Source organism: Lathamus discolor, chromosome 5 (genome assembly GCF_037157495.1).
Source record: "Lathamus discolor isolate bLatDis1 chromosome 5, bLatDis1.hap1, whole genome shotgun sequence".
Classification (NCBI taxonomy): domain Eukaryota; kingdom Metazoa; phylum Chordata; class Aves; order Psittaciformes; family Psittacidae; genus Lathamus; species Lathamus discolor.
This window is the reverse complement of record NC_088888.1, coordinates 18,895,804-18,918,542: the sequence shown is the minus strand read 5'-3', so window position 1 is coordinate 18,918,542 and position 22,739 is coordinate 18,895,804. Positions and strand designations below refer to the sequence as shown.

At 45.9% G+C, this 22,739-nt stretch overlaps 1 long non-coding RNA gene across 3 annotated transcripts in view; it reads right to left on the bottom strand.

Annotated features, from left to right (window-relative positions):
• Positions 1–22,489, bottom strand: part of LOC136014248 (uncharacterized) — a 28,341-nt gene extending 5,852 nt beyond the window's left edge. The window contains exon 1 of one of the 3 annotated variants that reach the window (XR_010612571.1): positions 22,055–22,489. This is a non-coding gene — a long non-coding RNA (uncharacterized LOC136014248). The remainder of the gene's footprint in view (positions 1–22,054) is intronic. The other 2 variants (XR_010612570.1, XR_010612569.1) reach the window with 2 other exon arrangements.
• Between the last annotated feature and the right edge of the window lie 250 nt (positions 22,490–22,739).

The following is a 22,739-nucleotide window of genomic DNA, read 5'->3' as shown; positions in this document are numbered from 1 at the left end:
TGGGTTCAATGCAGGGAATCAGGTTGGGCCATTTTTCCGCTTCGTTCATTTCATGTACATTTCAGTAAGTGAGAGTGGACCTGACATTTACTGAAACTATTAAGGACCTGGAAAAAGAGTGAAGTGGAACAGCTTAGAATAAGGAAGCGAGCAGAAAACAAGGGCGCACATCATGGGGTGAAAGAGAATGTGTTCTTCCTTCCTTTCGCTGCCCTCTCTCCTTCCTTAAATTTAGTCTTCTTTCAGAGTAAAGAGAAGACAGGCTTCAAGTTGCCCCAAAGTTCTCCCAAATTCTGCTGTTGGTGATGGATGTGGGAAGAAAGTGCAGAAAATGGCTATTGGAAGAGGGTTTTTCCAGCCCAGGTAGCCGTTATAGGCTAAACCTAGATAACAGGGATGTGAGGCAGGCTGGTCCGGAAAGGAAAGGACTGTCATGGGTCATCTGTACTGTGCTGCTGTTAGAGAATAGGGAAGATTTTGCAAGGGTATTGGGTGGGGGTTAGGGTGGCTCTTGTCAAAGAGGCAGAGGAAGGACAGCCATCTCCAGCTCTTGTTTGGGGATGGACAATCAACCCTTTCACTTTCTCTGCGCTGCAGTCCCCACAGTTTACCAAGAAATACTTGCAGACCACTGTTGCTCTGCAGCTCCCCACATGCCAGGAAGCAGCTGAGGTGCTGCTCTCCATCAACATTCAGCATGGCTGATCTCGTGTCCACTGAAATGCTTCATAGAAAACACCCCTCGAGTAGGAGACCTATGAGACCTGCACGTCATCGTGCTCACAGACCACACATGAACCACAGCCAACGCTGGATGGTCCATTTTCTTTGTCTTCCTCTTGGAGAGAAGGGAGATCCCATTAAATGTGAAAGTTATGCTCTGCTGTCTGCCTGAGTTTCCTGTCTACATGAATGCTGTAAAAGCAGCTGGTTTTAACCTTTGGGGCACCAAGCAGAGATCATCAGCATCTGTCCTGAGGTCATTAACAAAGCATACATTTTTTTGCTTGTTTTAATTTAATTAAGCAGATTTTTCTATTTAATTGCTGAACACATCCATTGTTTGGCTGTGTGCATCACAGTGGTTATATTCACACAGACACTCCCAACCTGAGCTGCTGGAAAAAAGCATCCCCTGAATGATGCCTGCAGCACAGCAGAAGACGTGGCTCTTTCCCCGTAGGAAACCATAATCAAGTTCATACGTGTCACTTAAACCCACTATAATGCCTGTGCTTCCAGTAGCTGCTGCTTGACCCATTAGGTGGAACAACTGCAAAGTATTCGGCTCCTCTGGCGTCAGAGCTGGAATCACAGCAGAGCTACTTGGAAAGTCAGGAATATTTATAATGGCAGCAAAAGTTAGCAGCTGGTTTGTTACTGCAGGATTCAGGAGACATCAGCTCCCCTCCAGGTTTGGCCACCGTGTCTTCATTTTCACTGCCACCTCTTGTCCGTCCTCTCAGAGATACAGACTCTCTCCCTCATTAAGAGCTCATACAGTGTCTAGCATAACAGGGCCTTGACCCTGTGCAGCCCTGGGCCCTGCCTTCATAAATCAAGTACAAGAATGGGATTACAGCACTGTCACCCGACAGTAATAACATGTGCTCCAGGTCACAGACACTGAAGGGCAAGAACTGCTCATTAAGGAAAGGAAAAATACGGGATTTTTCACTTGACATTATCAGGGCAACATGTTCATTCATGTTTACAGAGTTATTGTAAGAGCTTCCGGCAACATAGATATCCTCTGACTGCAATAGTGAAACTGTACATAGCTGCTCCAGGCTGACCTCCAAAACTGAACAAAGCCCCCAAGACAGAAGGAGGATTTGGGGCCTGGAGGAAAGCCCTAAGCAGTGCTAAACTCTTGGCTGATGGGAGGTTCTGTGCTGCCCCAACCTGCCAAGCCATTGCGTATTCCTCAGGTAGACCAGAGCTGCCAGACACAAGCCTCCAAGCATTCCTGCACTGCTGCAAGTGACTGAGGTCCTGGGGGTGGATTCACAGACACTTTAGCCCCACTGTCAAACACATCTGACCTTTTCCTACTTGGCTCAAAATGCAGCTCAGGGCCAGTGGCAAACTCTGCAGCCTCTGCCAGCCTCGAAGGAATTCTGGCCAGTACTGGCACCTCAGCATAGGCCCCAAGTGTCTTGGTTTCAGAAAGAAAAGACTTTCTTCTGTATGTTTGCCACCTGCCTTTTGCTCTTCTAAAGAAGAGATTTCCATTCAAGCAAAACAACATTTGTAACCAGCTCCCAAAAATAACCCATATGCTGCTGCTTCTTCTGCAAGAAATAAGGTTCTCTTGGACTTGCAGAGAAACCTCGAATTATACAATTATTGAAGAACCAAGAAAAGGAGGGAGGGCAGACCCTGATGTAGTTCTGCGAGTCGGGTGTACTCAGATCTAATCCTGCTTGGGTATCTGTCATCCTGGTGAGACATCTGCATGGTGACAGGTAAGGCTCAGGTGAGTTCTGCAGGAAAGGGTTGTGGTACATCTGAACCAGCCTGGCATCCTTGGAGGACTGGAAGCTGAGCCCTTCGCCTTCTGAAATCTGGGAAATATTTTCACAGAATCACAGAATCAACCAGGTTGGAAAAGACCTTTAAGATCATCACGTCCAACCATTCCCCAGCACTACCAAGGCAGCCACTAACCCGTGTCACTGACGGTCTCATCTACACGGTTTGTGAACACTTCCAGGGATGGCGACTCCACCACTGCCCTGGGCAGCCTGTTCCAATGCCTGACTGCCATTTGGGGGAAGAAATTGTTCCTAATCTCCAGTCTAAACCTCCCCTGGTGCAGCTTGAGGCTGTTTCCTCTTGTCCTGTCACTCATTACTTGGGAGAAGAGACCAGTCACCACTTCCTTCTTAGGGAGATCGTGTACGCAATTTCAGCTTCCTTTCTGGCCCTGCACTTTTCCAAACACTTACGTGCAAGAGGCAGTCATGGCTACTCTTCCGCCTCTCTTCAGCCAAGTCCTACCCTTGGGTACTTACGTATCCCAGGTGAGAGACTGAAAGAGCACACGGTGCTTCTTTATGTGGTTACAGTAAGCTCCATGGCTTTAACCTGACAGAGGGGAGACTGAGATGAGACATTAGAAAGAAATTCTTCCCTGTGAGAGTGGTGAGGCCCTGGCACAGGGTGCCCAGAGAAGCTGTGGCTGACCCATCCCTGGCAGTGTTCAAGGCCTATGTCTTGTTGGGAATTTGGTGACACAAATAACCTGGGCTTTGAACTGGGGAGGCTTGGCCCTGCTGTAGAGAGGAAGGCTGCTCCTTTGCTTCACTAACCTGTTTGAAAGGAAGATCAAAATTTATCAGGGCTTCAGGCAGGGAAGAGGCAAAAGCAAAAGCAGGGCCCAAAGCTCCTGCATTAGTGCATTAATGAGGGACTTGGGGAGACCTGAGCTCAGCTTGGTGAAATCCACTGAATAGTCTGGGGATGGTCGTTTCCTCTCTGGTTCCCTGGTTGTAAAAGAGAAGAAAACTTCCCTACCTCAGAGTAAATCCCTTGGTTCTTGTCAAGCACTTAACTGCTGCAACAGTGAGGGCCATATAAATTACAATTACATTGAGCGCCTGGTGCTGCTGCCCGGAACTAGCACTTCATTCTTTAGTGCACCAAATTTCTTTTTGGTGGGGAAATTAGCTGCTGCTGCAACCCTAATTAGGTTCCCTGTCTTGAATGACTCATTTCAGCATATAGAAATCAGTTTTCCTTGTCTCTAAAGGAAGCTCGAAATCATGTTTTGGGATTCAAACCAGGTTATATTTGCCCATAACACACAGCCCCCAAAGTCTGGTTAGGACAGGGTGGGGAGCCAGGGGTGTTAAACTTAGAAATGGATTTAATTAACCTTTGCTGTTTATTGCTTGCTTCCAGAGTTCATCCAGGTTAGGAAAAGAACAAGGAATGGGTCACTCAGTGTTTACACGGGGCTTCTGAAGAATGGCCCAGACATTTATTTCCCACCCTTGTTTCTTTAAACATTCTGAGTTTAAAACTGTGGCTTAATTTTGGAGCCAAGGAAGGGGGATGTTGATTCAGAGAATGGTAAATAGGTAATTGTAGGAGGCAGTATGAACTTCTCTGTGCTGCCTTTAACACCAGCATATCCTAACCCTTCAGCTTGTTGCATGCAGGAGGTGGTAGGAGAGCCTTGGCACAAGTGTGACAATTGAATTCTATGCTTTGTGGCATTTTGGTTACCCGTCTTCATACTTCCCCTGTGGAGGATGATTTTCACTCTCTGTGTGAGCTGAGAGGATAATAAATAAGCATTTTGTGACTGTTTCAGTAAATCCCAGAGGTACTTTTCCTTGCAAGGTGTTTCTTTGCACCCCCTTCCATGCAGAGCCTGCATGCCCCAACCATACAGTCATTTCCAACAGGAATGGACAGATCTGCCACATTCTGGGCAAGAGGGTAAAGAAATGTATTAACACAGTGGGCCACTTTGTTCAGGTCCTGACAAAGTCTTTCTGCTTCTTCATACTGCATCTGCACCTGCACACACATCAGTACAAACACAGACAGAGATGTGAAAGATGGACCTGCTGGAGAGACAGGCTCTCTAGCCCCAAAGTCCTTTTGGGTTTTACTGAGCTCAGGAAAGGGAAGGAATGGCCAGCCTAACTGAAGGAGGATGCTATTTACTTCTTTTCTCCCAAATGAGTCATCCCCAAATCAATTTTTCATTTAAAATAAAGTTATTGTGCATAATATGAAAAATCGGGTTTCAGTATCTGGTGAGCCTGTCCAATAGTATGGAGCAAGAAGCCACACAATTTAAATAGCTGATCTCAGACTGGCATAACCATGACAGGAAGCTCCAGCAGTGGCTCTGAAACTTAGGAGTGACAGAGGAAGGTTTGGGAAATAATTAAGCCACCAAATTGCATTGCAAGTGGGAAAAATGAGACACAGTACTTTTTCAGCCATTGATTTTTACTTTTTTCCTCTCCCTGATTACATAAAAGAGAAGAGGAAAGGAGAGGAGAGGAAATATGAAGGAAAATAAAACATAAAATGAAACAAAGAGGCTTTTTACACACTTCAAAAGCAGCGGTTTGAGTTCAGCATGAAACAGATTCCTTCCCTGAAGACCTTATATTAGATTTTTGGATGGTATAAGCCCATTTACATCCGTTGACTGGTGAAGTCACACTTATTTACCTCAGTTTGGAATCTTGTCCCATAAACTAACGAAATGAAAAAAGGAAAAAAGAACAAGGAGGTCACTTGGAGATATGGAGGTTACACAGGACAAGGTTTTGATTCAAATGTTGTTTGTAGTGACAGCAGAGTCAATCTGCAATAATTCATCAGCTTCCACCAGGAGTTTCAGCTTCGAGAGATAATCTTAGACAGGGAACTCAGTAGGGTACAAGCACAAGCACTGTTGTAAAGAAAGAAATGCCCTGCCCACAGAAGGGAAATGGCTATAGCAAACAGAAGGGAAAAGAATATCAAATATCAGAGCATGCACATGCCTTTCACAGGCTGCCAGAATGTAATTCCCTCTAACAGTCACCCAGAAGATACCCCATTGTTTTGTAATGATTGCAAGCTGTGCATTAAGCTGAAAGTAGAAAAAAGATGGTCCTCCAGTAGGGTGGGTGTGATGCCTACAGACATGCTTTGTCTTTTAATCTTGTTTTCACAAAAAGAAAGAAAGAAACTAAAAAAAAAAAAGAGTGGATGACCTTTGTGACAACCCTAAGCCACGAAATGCTCGTGCTGACTGACTCAAAGAAAGACAGAGCAGTTTCCTGGTGAATTAAGCTCAGTGAAACAGGGTGGAAAGATGACTTTGCAGTTACAAGACAACTCGGGAGACGGTAAGCCAACACTTGCTCCTTCTACAGAAACAGAAACAGGAATAGTTCATTTCTCTTTGTAGATCTGTAATGTAATGGGAGTCAAGATGGTCTCTCATTACACTTTTGGACAGCATCTGGGAGAGTGAAACCTCAGCCATGGTAAAGCACTTCTGGAATCCAAGTGAAGATGAAGATGTCATGGAAACTTGGATCTGCATGGTCCAAAGCATTCCTCCAGACTTGCAGTGGAGCCATGGAGATACTGCATGACAGTAAGTGGCAGTATTTGTAAAACAGAAGGGGATGAAAGCAAGCTTGCTCCTTTCTAATTATGGAGGAGAGCATAGTTGATTCAGCCTTAAATGGCCCCTGGAAAAGGAACACACAAAGAGAAAATTTCCACTCTGACTGAAATATTGACTCCGTTGGTAGAAGCCAAATTCTTCAGCAGATTAGGTAGACTGACAAGGATTTTTAGATCTCCTTTGGCATGGAAAGCCCAGGCTTGAACACCTTCTGTATACTTACTGGGCAGGTTCCAAAACATTTCACTACACAGATGCTGCAGTCCCTGTAAAAATTGAAGGGTATACTCATAATATTATTGTCTGGGACAGAACTGTCACTGAGTATCAGGAGTTATTTCAACATGTGCTTACTGAAGTTGCAACTGGGGAAAAGTTTCAATTAAACAAGATGAAGTTTCAATTAAAAAAAAAAAAAAGAAAGATAAAGAAAAAGAAAAAAATCTCCTAATTATTACAGATGCTGACCTTAAAATCATAAATTTAATGTTCTGGCTCTCATACATGTTGTGTTCTTAAGTTCATGACAAGGTTTTCACAACCTGTGTGAAATGACTTCCCAAACACTGCCAAGGCAGAGTGACAACACAGAAAGGTTAACCATTTGTAGTATGTACTGGTATTAATCCAGGTTGCATTTTTGAGGCCTATTAAAAGCAGCCAAGTTCTACTCGGATGCTTCAAGTGGTGACTCCAGAGCCCTACTTCACCCAGTACATTTCATGACTGAGTAGATGCCTGTAGAGCATGCAGAAAGCAATGGAGGAAAGAAAGAAAATGCTTGCATAGCTTAAGAAAACAGTGCTAGATCTTGCACATGATTGTCCTGATTTGCCCAGGTCTCCCCGGGGTTATAAAAGATGCAAGCAGACAACGGTTCCCTCTGAAACTGCAAGTGCACACTATGAGCTTTGAATTGATGACCCAGGGTATGATTTAGTCACAGCAGACATGCTGTTGAAAGCATATGCTCCACTTGTCAGCACATAACCTGGTGATGTGGAACAAGCAGGAACAACTCATGCAAGCATGGTAAAAGCATCGTGTGCTGCATCTCCTGAGACAGGGGTATCATCTAAAACTGAAACAAGCATAAGAATGAGCAAGCATCAGTGTGCACAACAACTGAAAATTTATGTACAAGCTTACTCCTTGTATGTGCACATGCTTCTGGGATGAAAGATGCAGAAAGCAGGTGAAGAAGACAAGGATGGTATACATAGCTGTGTCTAGCTATTCCTGCATTCATTTGGAGTCAGGGGTCAGCTCACCCTCCGACATCAATCACCCCAGCTACACTCAAACCTAAGCCAACAAGACAGATTTTCTGCTGCAGTAAGTTGGCATCTGTCCACTGACAAAAGCAGGTCTGTCTTATCCTTGGGTGATGTGAAGCAGTGTCATCCCACTAAAGTCAGTAGACTTACAGGCTCTGGAGAAAGTCAAAAGAGCAGTCACTCAGCAGCTGAGATGTTGTCCCCCTCCCTTTTGTTTTACAGTAGATTAGGAAGATGGAGATTTGTCCAAGAAGACCATTGAGGCATACAGACAGCAGAGGGGAGGGGAAGGGCAGGCAGTGAGCCAAGGTAAGGAGCTTTGCTGGGTTTATTAATGTGGGCTTCAAGCTGATGCTGCCAGAGCCAGCAGTGGGACAGGCAAGAAGGATGTGGCTTGAGCCTTCCAAAGTGGCTTGGGAGGCTGAGCAAGCAGCTGCCACAAAGAGGGAGAGACAGACACCAAGGGGATGGCCGTGGGTGGGTGAGAAGATGGCGTGTCCAAGAAACAGGGCCAAGAGGAGAAGGGAGCAGGACTGGGCAGCAAGACAAGTGGTGGAAAGTCATCTGTTGTCCTCTAGCACACTCGTGATGTAACAGCAACAGGAACACCATGGGGCTTTTCTCACGCCACCATTGTGCTTCTTCAGTGAATTTGTTGGTGTGCTGTATTTAGAAAAGTCAAGTTTAAAAAGAGAAAGAGGGAGACAGGGTTTCAGCAGAGGTGGTACCACCTAATGCTGAAGTTGCCTAATACTTCTTATTAAAAGGCTGTTTTCAGTTACTTATAACTTTGTCACACTAACCATCTGGCCTGCAATTCCCCATGCTGGGTGACTGCCTCAAGCTGAATTTGTTTTGTTCATTTGTTTTTACATTTCTGCTTAAGTGGTGCTGCTGTTTCTGAGAACAGGAGAAAAATGCATTGTTTCCCTTATGCTGAAACATTCTTACTGGCCTGTGACTCACATGCTTCAGAGCAGGGCTGCCCTCATATCAAGGAGGCAGCCCCATTACAATCTGCACCTCTTTGGCCACCTTATAAACCTCAGAAAAGCCAATATTTGCATTTTGTCTGCAGAAGAGGCAAGACAAGCACTTGTTTTCCCTCACGGCCTCCTGGATATCTCTCCTGGGTTTTTGCTTCATCTCTTCCAGCTCCTCTGTGCCACCATGCAGGAGATGTAGGTGCACACAGATGTCCTGCACAGGGACATGAGGATCAAGCAGGATTGCCTCTGCCACCACTCCTGCTGTGACCTCTGGCTGAAGGATAACTGTACCCACTCTGCCATCAAAGGCAGAGGGAAGACTGGAAGGAGTTGGGAAGTAGGAATGAACAAAAAAAATGAGACACCCGCCAGAGCTGTAAGGAAGCAGGATGTGAGTGAGAGAATGTACAAGACATGGAGTTCCACGGTTCATGTGAGTACATCACTCAGCATCTAAGTGATAGAGCAGAGTCTGCGCCAATACACCTCAATGTGCTGTGGCAGCCCAGGCTCCAGCACCAAGCCAAGCATGCTCCTGTCCCTGCAGTCTGTGCAGCTGGCGGGCTGCTACCCTCCTGTCACCTCTGGAGGCAGAGGGCTGCAGATCTCCAGCTTCCTCTACCCTGGTGACCTGTGCCAGGGTCTTTACATTGCACACTCTCTAAGGGGTAAAGGAGAAAGCTCTGAAACTTTGATGTGGTTCCCCTCCATAAACCTATGAAATAGCACATGGAGAACTGTGTTAAAGGATCAGTATGACTGCACAGCAGAGCAAGGAAATGCTGGTCCGCAGGCTTTCTATACAGCATTAATTCATCTCCTTTGTGCCTGTGTTTTATAGTACAGCCTTTAATTACATGGTCACGTAGTGTCTTGTTGGGTTTTTCCAATAGGACAACTGCATCCTTTATTGCCAAGCTGGAAGGGTGTGTAGAAAATGAGGAAGGGGATTGGAGGTGGAGAAGAGATGATCTGATCATTAATGCAACTGAAAGCTGCCTAACCCTGCTCATACCACTGAGTCCTTGTGTGCTACTGCAAGTCACTTAAATAAGCCTTTTCAAAGTTGGCCACTACCTCCTGTTCTGTTTGCCAAGCTATGGACACGTGGGGCCAGATTGGCAACAGTGCTCAGCATTCTGCATTGCAAGCAAAGCTGCTGGGAGCTGTGCCTTCAACATAAAATCACAGGAGTCCCTGGTGCTAAAGATTCAAGAAATACTGGCCACTCTTAGAAATTCCCAGCTCCACAGTCCCACTCTTCAGCCAAAGATGTGCTTTTCCCTTAGAAGTAGTTCATAGCAGGATTGCTAGAGATTCCCTTGGGGTGGCTTCAGTATCACAACCTGCTAACAGGGATATTGTACAGGGTGCTTAGCTCACCTTTCTTCTGTTGTCTCAGCTCAGTGTCCTGCCTGAAGAGGTTCTCAAGTGCTCATTTTATTTACTCACAAACCTTCCACAATATTAGACTTTCTAATCCGCACACCATTCTCCCTCCCTGCTCTCCTCCCTGGTCCTCTCAACAGTTCTTATTTTTCGTGTTCTTTTCTCTCAGTAGGCTCCCAGCTCTCACAATCATAGAAAACAATTGGTTTTGTTATATATCTGCAACTTTGTCTTTCACAACAGTCACTTGGAGGGTAAATTCTCTGCAGATTTAAGTAACATGCCAACATCTAAACATATACAGCACACACAAACAAAATAAAACAAAAACAATCCCTCAAAAGCAAACTTGTGTAGTTGCAAAGTGAACAGCAAGAGTCAGTGGTCCCAACTCTAATGTCTTTACTCTCATTTAGCATTCATAAAATGGAAGCAGTACTAGCTCCTTCCTCTTCTCATAAAGTCTGTGGTAAAGGGAAATCTGTTCATGTTGGTGAACTTTTCAGACTTAAAGTGTCACAGGAAAACCCATGAGGTTTTCATTTGTAATCAGTTTGTGTTCTAGACAGAGCTTAAGTGGTGTTTAGTAAATAAGGTCTGAGGTCAAGTGATGAGAGTAAGAAGAAACTCTGAGCAGTTACTCAGGGAGCACAGTGATGATCTGTCCTATACAGTGATGATCCTGTGACTGCAACACAATGCAGACACATGTAAAAGTTTGAATTAAGGCACAAAGAGCTATCATGACTTTAACATTTCTTATTTCTGAGCATTTCATGTTTCCAGCCTTAGTGGGTTTTTAGTGTCATTATTGAGTGTTAATAAGGACACTGATACTATAAAAATAAGTGCCCATCTAGCTGAAATATTATGCACATTTAGAAAATAATTACTTGGTTATCCATTTGCCCTTGCCATAGTATAGAACTAGACTTTATAGGGTACATGATGCTACCTACTTTTGAAAGCCCCAGGCAAAGAGCCTGGGGAGATCACAGAATCATAGAGTGGTTTGGGTTGGAAAAGACCTTAAGATCATCCTGTTCCAACCACCCCACCATGGGCAGGGACACCTACCACTCGACCAGGTTGTTCAAGGCCCCATCTAATCTGGCCTTGAACACTGCCAGGGATGGGGCATCCACAGCTTCTTTGGTCAACCTCTGCCAGCGTCTCACCACCCTCACAGTGAAGAATTTTCTCTAATGTCTAATCTCAATCTCCCATCTTCCAGTTTAAAACCATTGCCCCTTGTCCTGTCACTACATTCCCTTTTAAAAAGTCCCTTTCCAGGTTTCTTGTAAGCCCCCTTTAGATACTGGGAAGCTGCTCTAAGGTTGCCTCAGAGCCTTTTCTTCTCCAGGATGAACAAGCCTAACTCTCTTAGCTTCTTGCTATCAGAGAGGTGCTCCAGCCCTCTGATCATCTTCATGGCCTCCTTAGACTTGCTACAGCAGGTCCAGGTCCCTCTTATGCTAGGTGCCCCAGAGGTGAATGCAGGACTGGAGGTGAGGTCTCACAAAAGTAGAATAGAGAAGGAGAATCACCTCCCTCGACCTGCTGACTTGTGCACTTCACTGTTTAACTTGTCCCCATAATATTCAGTTTACATTTTCCCTTAACCCAATTTCATCCCCTTTTAATACCTTTTCGTACGAGCAAGCACTCTGTTAAAGACTCATTATCCTGACTGCTCAGAAACCAGTAAGTGTGAACAGGTATTAACATGTCCCTGCAAACACAGCCAGCCAATACATAGCCAAACCAAGCAGGCTTGGGTCATTCTCCCACTGCACACTTCAAAAACCCGAACAGGCTCAAATGATTTCTCCATACCCTTAGTCCCTGCTATTTCTTTGCTTTGAAGAGCATCCATCTCCCTCATTTGGTAAGCCACTGATTTCAGAGCAAGATCATAACTTCCTGGCCCTGTTTTGCGTGCTCTTTGTGCCAACAAGACCAAACTCCACTGACCGTCCTTGTGTTCATTCTGCATGCCAAGATTTTATCAAATCTGCTTCATGTTTTGGCCCACCTACACCTTCCATTTGTTGAACCTCACATCTGGCTTTAACCAACACACTAGCAAGTTCTTTCAATATCACATCTGCCAAGGCTTTTCCTCCTTTCTCAGGCTATGCATTCTGTGTTGATTAATAGATGTTTGTTTTGTGGGGCTTTTTCAAGGTTTTGTTGGTTAGTTTGTTTTTTTTTTTTGGCTGGCTTTCTGCTCCTCCAAAGTCACATTGTATTTGTTCTCTGCCTAAACTTGCATTTGCAATACAGCCCAGTTAAATAGCATTTGTTAATGCCATTAATGGGCTTTTAACTCCCCGCAACCCGATTAATAGTGGAGATATTAAGTACACCCAGAAGTAATGTTTACAAAAGCATCCACGTGATTTTAGAAGCATGAGTCCTGTCAAATGTCTCCGCGTCAGCTTTGTCTTTGAAAGTGAACTTCACAGTCTGGCATAGACCCAGAGAGCTGGCAGCATGCTCCATTTTTTGGGGTGTGGAGGGCTCCAAGCTTATCCCTCTGTAGCAGGACATTGGGGTAAGCACCACATCAAAGTTGATTTACGTACATTGAGATTTTTCCTCCCCTCCTTGAGTGCTAGCTTGTTTTCAGCCTTACATCCTGTTTAGCCACCCTTTTTTAATCCTTGTATTTTCAAGGAAGCAATGGAGACTCTCCGTCATTTCAGGCTCCATCTCATTTATGCATGGATGAACTCTCCAGTACTACTTGTTTTCACAACCTCTCTTTCTAAAATCCTTTCATCTTTCCTTGGCAGCAAGAACTCCCTTCAAATTCTTCTTGCATGTCCCTTTCTCTGCAGCAGGTAATGACTGAGCATTCAGATTTGGTTGCTTTCCCTACAGGGATGGATATTAGCATATCTAAATAAATACACCTATTTATGCAGGAGCCAGACAGGTATCCACAACAAACAGTGCTTGCTGTGTCCCTCTAATCATAGAATCATAGAATAGTTAGGGTTGGAAAGGACTTTAAGATCTAGTTCCAACCCCCCTGCCATGGGCAGGGACACCTCACACTAAACCATGTCACCCAAGGCTCTGTCCAACCTGGCCTTGAACACCGCCAGGGATGGAGCATTCACAACTTCCCTGGGCAACCCATTCCAGTGCCTCACCACTCTTACAGTAAAGAACTTCCTCCTTATATTCAGTCTAAACTTCCCCTGTTTAAGTTTGAACCTGTTACCCCTTGTCCTGCCACTACAGTCCCTAATGAAGAGTCCCTCCCCAGCATCCCTATAGGCCCCCTTCAGGTACTGGAAGGCTGCTATGAGGTCTCCATGCAGCCTTCTCTTCTCCAGGCTGAACAGCCACAACTTTCTCAGCCTATCTATCTTCATACAGGAGGTGCTCCAGCCCCTGATCATCCTCGTGGCCCTCCTCTGGACTTGTTCCAACAGTTCTGATGCCCACCTTCAATGAGCCTCACAAATGCCTTATCTCTGTTGAGCCACCCTCAGTTTGCTTTCAGCCCCTTGTATGGGCCAGTCCTAATTCTGAGGGAAGAACAAGATGAGACACATAGCTTCTTTCCTGAGCTCCTCCTTCACAAAGAGATTGTTTACATCTCAGTACATCTGAATGATTTCCTAGAATGGCAGATAACTACTTGGTGCTGATTCATCCCAGCAGGAGCCACACAGCTCCACCGCACTCACTTCACAAAAGCACTGGAGCTCCAGGGTCCTGCATCCTGCTCCAGCTGTGAGTTCTTTCCAGACACTCATAAAAGGAGGAGGGCCTACCTTTCCAGCCAGTGTGTACAGAATTAAGTTGCTGCACAGTTCCCCGTTGGCATTCCCTAACCACAGGTCAGTGCTGACTGCCTTAAAGCACAAACAGGACTTTTGCATCCATCCCCTTGTTGATGCCCTTCAGAAACTTTACTCAATTACATTGCATTCACCATCTGAGATAGTGGTATGAAGCAAGTGGGCCATTCGCTGTGCAGACATCCAGAGACAGTTCCCATACCAGCTCTGAATAGCCAAGTTGTATTTCTCCAGACACAGTGTTAAGCCTGAATGACATTCATCAGTGATTCAGCAGAGACTTGATAGCTTTTGGCTGCTGCTTTCTTGTTGTTTGCATGGCAAAAGAATGCCATTTATCATCGTCCAGGGGCCTTGCCCATGATGGTTTGCTCTGAGGTTTGCCTATTTGACATAAACAGAATTTTCAAGGGATGATCATGCTAGATGAGCACATGCTTTCAGCTCCCCATGCAGTAGGAGAGGGGCGCTTTCTTGTCGCTAAGCAAATACACGATGTCCTAGGAGAGCTGTTTCTCTCTCCCACTGGGGAGCTGCTTTTAGTCACCAGACCACTTGCAAAGACCAAGGTACAGAAACTAAAGGAGAAGACTCTCCAAAGTTTCTCTATGGAGCAGGAGAAGGATGTGATGTGACTGGCCACTGTACCAGTTCTCTACTACATATAATTAGATATTACAGAAGAAGAATACTATTTACAAGCCACAAGATTTCCCATCAGCTGTTCACACAGATAGCAAGGATTGTCTTTTTAATATGTGTGCATGTATATACACTATATGTCTAAAGCTCAGTGCAACTGATCTCACACAGATCAGGACCCTCTGGGTGCAACATAGAATCACAGAATCACAGAATCCCAAGGGTTGGAAGGGACCTAAAAAGATCATCTAGTCCAACCCCCCTGCAAGAGCAGGGTAACCTACAGTACATCACACAGGAACTTGTCCAGGCGGGCCTTGAATATCTCCAATGTAGGAGACTCCACAACCCCCCTGGGCAACCTGTTCCAGTGCTCTGTCACTCTTACAGTAAAGAAGTTCTTCCTGATGTTAACGTGGAACTTCCTATGCTCCAGTTTACACCCATTGCCCCTTGTCCTATCACTGGATATCACTGAAAAAAGCCTAGCTCCATCATCCTGACACCTACCCTTCACATATTTGTAAACATTGATGAGGTCACCCCTCAGTCTCCTCTTTTGCAAGCTAAAGAGACCCAGCTCCCTCAGCCTCTCCTCATAAGGGAGATGTTCCACTCCCTTAATCATCTTTGTGGCTCTGCGCTGGACTCCTTCAAGCAATTCCCTGTCCTTCTTGAACAGAGGGGCCCAGAACTGGACGCAATATTCCAGATGCGGCCTCACCAAGGCTGAGTAGAGGGGGAGGAGAACCTCTCTTGACCTACTAACCACTCCCTTTCTAATGCACCCTAAGATGCCATTTGCCTTCTTGGCCACAAGAGCACATTGCTGGCTCATGGTCATCCTCCTATCCACCAGGACCCCCAGGTCCCTTTCCCCTTCACTACTTTCCAGCAGGTCAACCCCCAACCTGTACTGGTACATGGGGTTGTTCTTCCCCAGATGCAAGACTCTACACTTGCCCTTGTTAAATTTCATCAAGTTTCTCCCCGCCCAACTCTCCAGCCTGTCCAGGTCTCGCTGAATGGCAGCACAGTCCTCTGGTGTGTCAGCCACTCCTCCCAGTTTTGTGTCATCAGCAAACTTGCTGAGGGTGCACTCAGTTCCCTCATCCAGGTCATTGATGAAAATATTAAACAGCACCGGTCCCAGCACCGACCCCTGAGGAACTCCACTAGTCACAGACCTCCAGCTAGATTCTGCGCCATTGACCACAACTCTCTGCCTTCTTCCTTTCAACCAGTTCTCGATCCACCTCACTACTTGATCGTCAAGCCCACACTTCCTCAGCTTATCTATGAGGATGCTGTGGGAGACAGTATCAAATGCCTTACTGAAATCAAGAAAAACCACATCTACCGCTCTACCATCATCCCTCCACCTAGTCACTTCCTCATAGAAGGCTATAAGGTTGGTCATACATGACTTCCCCCTCATAAAACCATGTTGGCTGTTCTTAATGACCCCCTCATCCTTGATATGCCTAGTGATGGAGTCAAGAATAAGTTGTTCCATCACCTTTCCAGGGATGGAGGTAAGGCTGACCGGTCTATAATTACCCGGGTCCTCCTTCTTGCCCTTCTTATAGATTGGTGTGACCTTTGCCATCCGCCAATCCTCAGGCACCTCGCCCATTTCCCACGACTTACCAAAGATGATGGAAAGTGGCCTAGCAATGACCTCCGCCAGCTCCCTCAGCACCCGTGGGTGCATTCCATCCGGACCCATCGATTTACAGATGTCCAGATTGCATAGCTGATCCCTAACCCAATCCTCATCTACCAAAGCAAACTCCTCCTTTGTCCTGACTCCTTCTGGGGCTATAGAAATCCGGGGCCCTCGGGGAGAGTCTGCAGGAGTAAAGACAGAGGCAAAGAAGGCATTCAGCACCTCTGCCTTCTTTATATCCTCTGTCTCCAGGGTACCCACTTCGTTCAGCAGTGGGCCTATATTGCCTCTTGTTTTAGTTTTATTTGCTATGTATTTGAAGAAGCCCTTTCTATTGTCTTTAACCCGACTAGCAAGATTGAGTTCCAAGGAGGCCTTAGCTGTCCTAATTGCCTCCCTACATCCTCTAACAACTGTCCTATATTCCTCCCAAGCGGCCAGCCCCTCCTTCCATAATCCATAGATTCTCCTTTTCCACTTGAGTTTGCCCAGCAGCTCCTTGTTTAACCACGCCGGTCTCCTAGATCCCTTACTTGACTTCCTACTCATTGGGACGCATGGTTATAAGCACTATCTCAAGCACTGTTTTACAGTAACTTGGCAGCTCTTGTGGCTCTGCAGAGAGGGAGACCACTTCAGTGAATCCTGCTTGGTGGAAATTTAATGTGCTCAGAGAAGCTTGAGGGAATGGTGATCTGGAATGGCCTGTTAGCACATGGTTAGAGGGTGGAATTAGACCTACACCCATCTCATGGTGGCTGCTCAAAGAGGGGCAGAGCCAGGGGGATCCAAGTGCTTAGTGAATGTGTGACATAGGCTAGTCTAAGGGGGGATAGAGAACCACAGAATGCACCCAAGGAGCAGCCCTGCAGGACTGCACACTGCTTCCCCATGGGCGCCTGCCAAGCACAGCCCTGCCTGATTTTGGACACCCTGCTGTGGGTGTGTTTCTAATAAAACAAAAGAGAAAAGGCCTTTATTTCAAGAAAAAACACCCACAAAGAAATTGAATAAATGCTATTTAAATCTTGTCTCCTTTTCATAAGCTTAATACAGAACACAGGTCCATCTCAAAGTCCCAGCACACCAGAGAGGGCCTCTGAGACCACCTCTGTGGGAAACCTCTCTGATGTGGCCCTGTCCACAAACCCCTCTGAAGCACTCCATACAAAGGCAAAGGCAAACCAGCAGCTCCAACCACTGAGAAAACAGCTGGATTTGCTGAAGAAAAAAAAAAAATAACTAAAAAAAGCAAAAGAAAAAATCTGTGTTTCTCTTGCTCATTAAAAGCCTTTGGATTTTGCTGAAGAGAGACTTCCAGATTTAGCAAAGGAGTGAAACATTACCTGTTCTCCTGCACAAATGCTACAGTTTTGTGGGGAAGCAGAAACCTGTTAATAGCAATGGGATTGCTCAGGGAGGGCCCAGCCTTCCTCTGCTGGAGGGCACCAAGGGCACACTTGTGCACTGCAAACATGGGCTGTGGTTGGATAAGCCTGAAACCTCCAGGGCCCGCAGCTTCCCTGTCAAATTGTGGTCTGATACTTCTTCAGAGTTTGGTTCAAGGAGGGAGGAGTGTACTGTGGGAGCTCCAAGGAGGCACTCTGTCTTCTTGGAGCACTGAGGAACCTTAAGTAAGCAGAGCAATGGATGAGGAGTTTCAGTGAAGGACCCAACAACGGAGAGCATTTCTTCTATAACCACAACCCTCCTTTCCAGGGCGGGCTTATACACTGCAAAGACCTACATACCTTTACATTTTCCTGAGTGTTATGAAGTTTATTAACATGATTGTTACTACTTTTTGCGGATTTTGCAAACATGAGATTTAAGGTTAAGCCCTAGTTGTAATAAACTGCATCAGCTATACAAACCTGTCCCAAAGAAGAGATAGGCACAATGGAGCAAGGGCATAAATCACAACATGGGGACTGAGGGTGGGAGGGGGAAAATCAGGAAGGTCAGAGTGGCTGGATGGTAAAAGAGTTGGCACATTTGTGTCAAGGGCACAGTTTATCTCTTATGGTGTATAACTCATGTGTGACCTGTCCCTATGAATGACAGCTAAGCTTCACCTCTGTTGTCTTCTCGTTTCTTCACCTCTCATCATGACACTTACTGGAAGTGAAACTGATCACACTAAGATCAAGAGGAAAGAGAAACTGGGACATCAGCGTTTATGGCTTATCGTGTTAGTCAACACCATAGATTAACATCTATGCCAATGTCCTAACCAGTGGTTAGGAGAACGTCTGCCAATGTGTGCAAACACATTGAAGAAATTGGTCTGGCAAGTTGAGAGACAGTTAAAAACACAAGGAGGTCTGTAAGCAGGGGAGCTCCAGCTGCGCCGTTAAGATTTGACTAGTCATTAGGAGTGCAGCAGCAACCTGATGGCCACAGCAAGACAGACAGGAGATCATCAGCTCTCCACTTCTCCATAGTGTGGTGAGCAGGCACATCCCCTGAAAGTCAGCACTGAAGTTAGCGGGCCTGGGAAGTTTGCAGAGTGGCATTACTACCAAGGCACAATACCCTCAGGTGGTGCAAACCAGTGCAGCTTCACTACAAGGTTAGGTGATGATCTGTCCCAAAATTAGTATCATTTTTTTTTTGGCTGGTCAGTGTTGTGAACTTTTACCACAAGCAGAACTCTACCCTGTTGCTGTTTCGATAAGCGACAGAGGGTGTTTCGCAAAGCGTTGTGGCAGAACACGTAACGCTGGCCAGAGGGCTGTCAGATTTGCAAAACTGGGTGAAATGTTGCAAACAGGCAGACTGGCGCCATTGGACAGCAATTCCGAAAAATGAACTCCTGGACACTTCCCACTTTCTGTTGGGTGCCCAAACACCCTCCAGATATGCTCGTAACAGTTGCTCCTGCATCCCAGATGCTGCCTAGCCTCCAGGACCTCAAAGCACTGCCCCAGCATCTGCAAACGGATATAAATAATAAATATAGAAGGTTTATAAAAAGAAAAACAAAAACCCAAACCAACCAAAAAACCAAACCAGAAGCCAGAGGTTTGACTATAAGCATTTAAAATAAAACATTGGCTTTGCCTTCAACAGTTCTGCAGGAAACTTGCCATCCCGCGATGCCAATGACTGAAAATGCCACCAATATCTCCCTCTTAGGGGCCACCCAAAATGTCTGAGTAAATGTCCATGCCATTGTGTGATTCCCTAAAATAAAATGACTATAATTGTGGTTAGGCTTTAGCTATCCAGGAGCCACATGAAAGAACGTGAAAGCCACAGAATAACTTAGCTACATTGTCTACTGGGACTTTGCCAGGGCTATTTCTGAGATGTTGAAATCTCTATCTCTGCAGAACTTCTGCTCAGTTCCAGGTTCCAGTTCTCTGATTTACCTTGCCTGGAAATCTGCTCTATTACCTTGATTTCACTGGTGTTTGTTCTTCCACAGCTGAATCCTATCATGGAAATGTAACTAAGGATAAGCTGTTCTCTGGCACCAGTCTTGCTTCAGAGGCCCAGGTCCCACCTCAAACCCAATCCAGTCTAAAGAAGAGGCAATCTGTTCCAGGACATTGCAAAGAAATGCATGGCTGTCCTGCTGAGTCACACTGGTAGAAGGAGCCTTTGCCATGCAAAGTTACGCAGTTCCGTTTGCTTGCTCCTTCATCACGTGCCAAGCAAGCCTGCTCACCCAAGTGTAGGAAGGAGAGGAAGATCTGCAGTTTGTGGGAGCAGCACAAGGGGGTGGCTGTGCCAGTAAAACTGTTCCAAAGTCTTTAATTATCTGCCACTACGTGGCTGGTGCTCGACTGCTTTTCAAATAACGGAGTTGCAGCAGCAGCAGAGTTCGTAGGAATTATTACCTACAGCCACAATCTACCCATTAGGAGACACTTCTGATGCTGAGAGACCCACAAATGAGAACAAATGTTTTGTCTTGCAAGGGCACTGGTGGAATCCCTGCATTGGGGGGGAACTCATAAAAAAGAGACAGAGCAAAAAGCTTGGGTCTGCATGCAGGGCATTTGAGAACTTTCTTTCAGACCTTCCTTCCCCCAGAGAAAGCAAGTGACCATGAAAGAGAAGTCATTTCAAAGGATGACAAAGTGAATTAGGATTGTAAACCTGCATTTCAGAAGTGCGTAATGGGGAGGGCTTTCAGCAGGAGAGCATTCTAAGGCCCATCGGGTTTTGAAAATAAATCTTGGCTCCTCAAAGGTTTGACTCTATTAAGTGTTAAAACACACTAATGTCCACTTTTCAAAGCTGTGGAAGTTCCCTCTCCTGCCTCCATGTTCGCACGCTGCTCCCATTCCTGTGGTCCTGCCAGGCAGTTGCAGCAGCCTTTGTGCCCTGCTCTTTGCATATCATTCCTAAGTTATTAAAGCAAAGTCGGCCAGTGAGCAGAGTCTGTTATTAGGTTCAGAGTCAGCAAGTACAGTAGCAATGTAAACAGCAGACAAGTCCAGAAGCTCCAGTGCTGTCTTGTCTCCAAGGCTCACGCTTTTCTGCTACCCTGAATTTCTGAATAGTTTCAAAACTGATGCCAGGCCTGCACTGCCCCTGCAGGGCAGGTGCAACCCCTTGCACTAACATAGGAGTTTTGGTGGCTGGGGAACAAACAGCCTGCACACATCACCTGCCTATATCTGCAGTAAAACCTTCTCAAGTTGCTCCACTGATATGTGGCCAATGATTACAGGGAGCAGGAGAGAGGGGCTGAAAGTTCCCTACTCTACACAGGGCACATTTAGATCTTCTGCTGTTTGCTTGGCCATGATAGTCCCCAGTTAGCAAATCTCTAAGATGCTATCAGGTAAGCTTGTGTAGGAGAGTCCATGACCTTAAAGGAGCTGTTAGGGTTTCTAAGCCATTCAAAGAGCCTGATTATATGTTTTATCCTCTTGTCTTCCCTCTTTGTCTCTTGAATTGTCCTTTTACTCCCCATTATTTGGGTTACAGGTGCTTGTGTGCTGACGTTTACATCTCTCACACTGCCTGTCCCTGCTAAAGACATCTGGCTCATGAAAGCCCCATGGAAAAATGTGCTCATCTGACACACTTTAGCGTGGACCACACACACCCAACAAGAGTACCTGATATGACCTGATACACTGTCCCGGGCACAGAAGAGTAAGGGGGCAGAGCCCCACAAGTTCATGTTAGCTTGATCAGGAATTACACGCATAGGCAGGCAACAAGGTCACACAGCTGGACAGCTCTGCCCACTGCTGTCCAGGGGATCTCTTTCTGCTTCCACCTCCCTTCCGCAGTCACGGATAAACATGTGATGGAGCAGCTGATGAGGAACCTTGCTAATGCTCTCTTATCTGGGTGCAAGGGACATGGGTTCCCTGCCAACTAGCTCCATAGTCATAGAATCATAGGATGGCTAAGGTTGGAAAGGACCTTAAGATCATCTAGTTCCAACCCCATGCAGCAATTTTAACTTTTACATAAAGTAGGTTTCCAGACACCTATGCTAATGAGAAGAACTTGACAACATGAAAGTTAATGGCTTCAAAAATGAAAGGAAAATACATCCCCCTGTCCAAATTATCTTTCCTTTCAGTGCCTGTTCTCTTTAAGGCAAACTTCCAGGAGTCTGGCCTGGGCTCGTGGGACAGCTGAGGCTGGCGATAGCACGTTAAGTGGCACTCAGGCATTGTGCTGTCCTGCATAGAGGTGAACACTCCGGCAAATAGGAAGGCAATGCATAATGTGCTGTGCTAATTATATATATGCCTGTAACCAGGGAAAGGCCTATGTACATGCCAGTGTCTGGAAGAGCTTGGAAACACCGGCATGATACGCAAAACTGCTATTCCTCTTTTCCCTTCTCTTCTCCATTCAAGGCACTTGCACAAACACAGCTAAGGACGGTATTTATTTATTTCTTTGAATGAAAAAGAAAAATTGTACTTGTGATTTGTGAGGAGAGCTGCCAGAAGAGGAACTGGAGCCCTTCCAATACCTCACAGTCTAGTAGTTAAGCATTGCCTGAATTGGGCACCGGGGAATCTCGAGTCCTGCTTTCTTCTACTCACTGGTTTATAACTCTTGGCATTTAAAAAGGCACCTTGTAAACATTTATTTCATTGTTCTTCAGTATGTAATTGAGTCATTTGCTGGCTTACCTTGTTTGAGAGAGGAAAGCACCCTGCAACGGGAAGTTTTTTCTTCTTCCCAGCTTTTCCTCGCCTGCTGGGGTGCGATGGCACCAGAAGCTCAGTGTCTTCTCTTTCCTGCCACATGCTTTCTGTCTGCCTCTAAAGGGGGGCAGGTCACCTGGCAGAGATGATCTCTGCGCTGCCAGATCTTTCCTTACCTGCACGGCACCTGCTTCATCTTCCCGCATCAGTGGTGCTCAGCTGGCTGCTATGTCAGCCTAAGCCCCAGTCTCACCTCCTGAATGAGCCAAGCCAAGATCTTCCACATGGCTGGTTCATGTGGGGCTGGCGTGGAGGTGTGGTTTCCTCCTCCCAGCCCTCCCTGCTGGGAAATGTGGTTACTAGTCTCAGTGGTGGTGCTCTGAAATTTGCTCAGCTACTCAGCATGTCCGTGTTATCCATGTAAATGTGGCATATGCATAATGCTCTCCCCAGAGTGCCTGGGGTTGACTGGCTTCCCTACTCATGTCAATGTGATTTTTCTTTAAAGTGTTTTCCTATTACTATTACTTGAATTTAATGCACAGGCCAAGGCTTGTTTGATGCTCTGGCAGAAGCCCTGCCTTTCTGTTACACCTTATGTACAAAGTGGAGATCTTTGCTGCATTCCAATAGGGGACTGAGCAACAAATCTGTTGGTTAATCATTTATT